The sequence below is a fragment of the Tamandua tetradactyla genome, unplaced genomic scaffold, assembly GCF_023851605.1.
Source record: "Tamandua tetradactyla isolate mTamTet1 unplaced genomic scaffold, mTamTet1.pri scaffold_179_ctg1, whole genome shotgun sequence".
NCBI lineage: Eukaryota > Metazoa > Chordata > Mammalia > Pilosa > Myrmecophagidae > Tamandua > Tamandua tetradactyla.
In genome coordinates this window covers 78,092-83,673 of record NW_027518292.1, presented here as the reverse complement: position 1 = coordinate 83,673, position 5,582 = coordinate 78,092, and the positions used below count along the sequence as shown (strand labels likewise).

The 5,582-nt window shown below is 32.4% G+C and overlaps 1 pseudogene; it reads left to right on the top strand.

The window, feature by feature from the left end:
- Positions 1-2,944: 2,944 nt before the first annotated feature.
- On the top strand, positions 2,945-3,912 carry LOC143673190 (olfactory receptor 5K1-like; annotated as a pseudogene).
- The last annotated feature ends 1,670 nt before the right edge of the window (positions 3,913-5,582 follow it).

Below are 5,582 nucleotides of genomic sequence, written 5' to 3'. Positions count from 1 at the left end.
GGTTTGATTGATTAGTGATGCACCAAAAATAACTATATAGTATGTTGAGAAGTGATTAGTGATATGAAGAAAAAGACATGGTAAGAAAGTGAAAGAGTAGAGATAAACAGGAATTCTGAGAAGAACAGAGGAGTGAACAGAACACTGAGATAACAATCTCAGTAATTCATATGTGGGTCTTAGTAATTATATCTGAATTATTCTAAAGAGAGCATTGTAGGATGTGGGAACAGAGTCACTCACAGGATGACTAACCACGTCTGATAGTCTCTTCACAACCCTGTTCTAATTACATCTCATAAACCATGCTAATCTTTCTTCCTCCAGCAAGTGGTTAAAATAAGCTGAAGCTGTTTTCTACCTGTTTTAGGTTTTATGCACAGTATGGCAAACAGGTTCATCAAGGTGACATCAGTTACATCAAGTCAGCAATATCATCATCCAGTGCACTTTAGTGAGGGTTATTTCCTTTCTTAATCATTAATTAATGCCTCCATGGTTTATATATGTTAGGGAATGTATCTCCCCACAGAAATGAAATGACGAATTTGCACGTCAATTCCTTTAGGATTTCATGGAAAATTTACTTTCTACTGTAAGTAACATAACTATTAACACTGACTTATTAGTTGTCTTGAAGACCAAGATTTATATTTTGAAATTCTGTAAATCCTTATACCTAAGGCAAGTAATGAGCTGTAATGCAGTCCTTTTTTGTGAAAATCAGATACGAGCAATATTCAAATTATATTTACTTTTAATAATGTCTATGAATTTCAATTTCTATAATTAATTTATCATTTTAAAAATGATCTTAGATTTCAACTCCTGATCTTTCTAATTTTTCTTTAAATTGAAGACTGTATAGATTCAGATGAGAAACAATACTGCAATGACTTTCTCTAATTATAAGTAGAATTTAAAAACATACAGTAATGTAAAAAAATAATTCTGCTAAATAATATAAGCATGTAAACTAAAAATTATTTCTAACTTATCTTGATGACTAAATGTTTTATATTTAATGTATTAACATAAATAAAAATTTAGGCAAAGAATTTAGATTGATGTTTCATTATGAAAAAATTAATTATTATTGAGTATAGTATTTACATGATTAACATCTTCTGAAGCAAGTCCTATGACAGAAGATGAGCTTCCAAAGCAAAAAAAATTGTCCTCATATTCTAGTAGATATATTTGATTTGCTCCTTTATTTGAATTATGGGAAAACTAAGGATAATGTCAACTTTACATTTATATATTAATTTATAAAATAAAGAGATACACGTTAAGAAAGTCTTGTAAAATCCAAGGAAGCAAAAACTACTAGGAATGAGTCATTTCAGATAACAGAAAAACACCTACATTAAAAAAAATGACTTACTTTGAATAATTTCCTTTGTAGGCTCTTCAAAGTATAAAATCTCAATTTGTAGATGACAAAGAGGTGATTTAGTATCATTAATAGGATAGAATAGCAGTTCACTTGTCTGATAACAGAGAATGGAGATAGAATCTGAATCATTCTGATTTTTTCATAGCATTTTATAGGTCTTTTCAAAGAAGTACATTACAATTAATTTCAAATGCTTACAATTTAATATGGGAATTCTACATGAATGTATTTTAAAAACCCAAAGTAGATTATTCAAGATTATTTTGGGTATATAAAACATGTTTGATAGTTTAGCAAATGGAGATCAGTGTTGTCTAGAGTATTTAGCTAAAATGGTAATGAGTAGCATTATATATAAAACAAGATAAAGGATGGAAATGATTTTATTATTTGCCCGATTTGGTGGAAATGAGTGTGGTGGTTGGGGGTGGGTAGGAAGGAATGAAGAATGGGTGGATAGAGTGACAAAACTGAACGAACTGTTGATCAATGTAGAAGATGATGATGGAGGTGGTTAAGGATAGAGAGAACTTTAAATGTCACACTAAGGAATGAGGATTTATCTTAGAGGAAGCAGAGTTTAAAGTTTTCCTAGAAGCATACTATTGATTCTGTCAGTATTAGAAAGCTATGGCCATTGAATATTAAACAGATAAATAGATGTAGAAATCAAGGAAACATGAGCTTAAATGAGTAATCAAATAAAAGGAAGGTCATGTGATAAGCTAAAAATATTAGGAGGAATCTCTTTGGAAAGGCTAAACATGATGCATATTCATACACCTTACAATCCTTATAATTTGTTCACCATTATCATGGTATGCTCACGATCCTAATAATATTAGATCATCAAGGAGACCCTGAAAGCAACAAATGGCTATGTTCACATAAAAAGAGAAAAAAATTTAATTTACAAATAGTCTCAGAGAATTTCCTCTGAGAAGGCAGGAATAGGTGACGTAATGGGTTGACATAAAAATGAAGGTGATATTACTAATTACTAATTAAATAAATATGTGGCTAGTTTTTCCCAAACCTTTCTAGGTGAGTTTCATCAGAGACACACAGTCCCTCCTTCATTCCCAGTGATCTTTATGTACTTCCTATCATAATTCCAATACTATAGGTAAAATGTTTGCTCAGGAGAAAAAAATACATATAAAGGAAAATTGCTTTAAAGTAGGCTTTAAGAATATTCAATACAACACTGACATTGCAATTATTTGGAAATTCTGAACTAATATGTGTATCCTAGTTTTGTACAATATCCTTGACTAAATTCATACAGCAAACCATCACTACTGTAAGCACTGTCATTTAAATTGTAAAAATGTTCCTATGTATCCGGGTCTCATAACTCACAGCCATATAACTAACTTTAGGGGAAATAATGTCCCCTAGAAGTCTGTGTGTCTGAATTTGAAAGAAAGAAGACAAATGAAGAGGCTCTTCTGCCTTTTTCACAGTGAGAAATTTGAAGGGAAAATAAGACACATTCTAAATTACAATTTGTCCATAAATCCCATCTCAACAGAGAAGGTGGAGATGACCAAAGATAATCACTCCATGGAAAATGTTTTTACCCTCACTGGATTTACAGATAGACCAGAGTTGAAGCCCCTTTTGTTTGTGCTGTTCTCCATCATCTACATGATCACCATGGTAGGAAATCTTGGTGTGATGGCACTGCTCTGTATGGAGTGTCGTCTTCACACACCGATGTACATATTTCTGGGCAACCTGGCTCTGATGGACTCATGCTGTTCCTGTACTATTACTCCCAAGATGTTAGAGAATTTATTTTCAAATGACAGAATGATTTCCCTCGATGAATGTATGGCACAGTTTTATTTTCTCTGTCTTGCTTGAAGGGCAGCCTGCTTTCTTCTGGCAGCAATGGCCTATGACCGGTATGTGGCAATATGCAGCCCACTGCAGTAACACACCAGGATGACAAAGAAACTCTGTGTTCAGATGACTGCAGCAGCCTACATAGCTGGAAATTTGCATTTCCTGATTCATTTAGAGTTTCTGTTTAGGCTAACTTTCTGTAGATCTCATCAAATCAATCACAATTTTTGTGATGTTCTTCCTTTGTGCAGACTTTCTTGTGTTGACCCGTTTATCAATGAACTAATGATACCCATCTTGTCAGGGTCAATTCAGATCTTTACTATTACCATAGTTGTCATCTCCTATTTCTGCATTCTTTACACTATTTTCAAAATGAAATCCAAAAGGGGAAGAGGCAAAGCAGTATCAACTTCTGCATCCCATTTTCTCCCTGTCTCCTTATTTTATGGTTCTGTTCTTTTTGCTTATGTTCTACCAAATTCAGTTCAAGAAGAAGATAAAGACATACATATTGATATTCTTATACTATAATAATACCTTTTTTAAATCCTTTTGTTTGTAGTCTAAGAAATAAAGACATAATAAATGTTGTGAAAAGGATTATGAAGAATAAATCACATAACATTCTGAAAGAAACATCACACCCTCTAGCAAACTGAATATGCTGAATTTTTTTTTTAAAGTCAAGGGATAATAGGAAAATGTCAAATGGAAATATTATATGGAAAATATTAAATAATATTACATTTTGATGTGTAAGTCAAATAATGTATATATGGATATTTAAGTTCTGAAAACACGGTTTCTACTGAGATGTATTTCAAAATATGATCTACTAGAGTCCATTAGGTATGAGTATATGATTGCCCATGAGGTCTTCAATTGTCTCCGAATATATTTAGTTGCAATACTTAACAAATTCAACAAATACTGCAAATAAGAGATAGTATATAAAAGCAATATTGTTCATAAATATATGGAATCATGTATTGTACAAATTCAGGCACAATCCAAGTTCTCAAATATAAATCCCTTCTTATGCTACACCATGTATCAGATATAAAATGAGATTTGAATTTGATTCTCAATTTCGTGTTTGTTCGAGAGATCGTTTGAATATGGATTCATGGAAGAATATGTATTTTCAAATTAAGAACATTTTCCATTTTTTTCTTAGTTCTGTATCTTCTCAAGCTCTGTGAAACAGTCTTTCAAATGCAGATTTGTCTCTCAATAGTTGAACATGATGCTACTGACAATGAAATCCCTATGGATTTGTATGCTTTCACATAGATTAATTAGTTGTCCATGATGTATGACAGTGCAATTACAGAATATTAAATCAATGTATTTTCCCTTCTTACATGTCTTCTTCGTTATTAGTAATATCACTAACCCACACTGCTTATAATGCAACATTATATTAGATTTATATCATTTGTAGAAATAGGCAGATGCTGTGCAAGTATCTGAAAAAAGCATATGTAGAACAATTAACACTGAAAACTGAAAGAAAAAATAACTTATTTGGACCCTACTATCTGCCAGGTATTATTTTTCATGTTTTTCCAGAGTAAAAATACACATTTTCACATATTTAGTAGTTTATCCACATTCATTTAGGTCACCTGAGAATAGGGGTGGGATTTGGATCAATACTACCCTTTTCTCCTAGGATTTTACAACACAGTAGCTTAAGTCATAGTTAATCTCAAATTGTTTGCAATCTAATAAGGATATTGGGCATACAAATATGGATAAAAACAATACACATGGAATTCTAGATTGTGTTGGGTGGATATCACATGTTTGGTTGCTGAGACAATGAAGATCATCCTATACAGCGGTGTTTACTAACCTAGTAACATTAGAAGTTAATCTGCTTTAAGAATAGACATATTATTGATATTTGGGGGGGGATGGAATACTAGCATGAATACTGTTAGTGTTTACAGAGAGTATTTTTACCCCGGGGGTGGGGGAATAAAGTGAACAATGAGCGGACAGTCTGAGAATGCTGGCAGAGCTATTGGTGAGAACTGTTTGGTGAATGTGACAAATAAGGATGGAAATGGTTAGGTTACTGAAAATCTTAAGTCATCTGAATTTATCTTAAAAGGATCAAACATTGAATTCTTCTTGGAAGCAGAGTAATACAATTTTATTTTCTAAAAACTGTTTGGTCATTTTATTGGAAAGGGAGATGTGAAGCAATGAGACTAATCCCAACAATTCACTAATAGGTGATGAGAGTAGAACACAGAGGGGACTCTGCATAAAGAGAGGGTTACATGGATATAAGCAGTTTGTTAAAGAAGAATAAACAGTA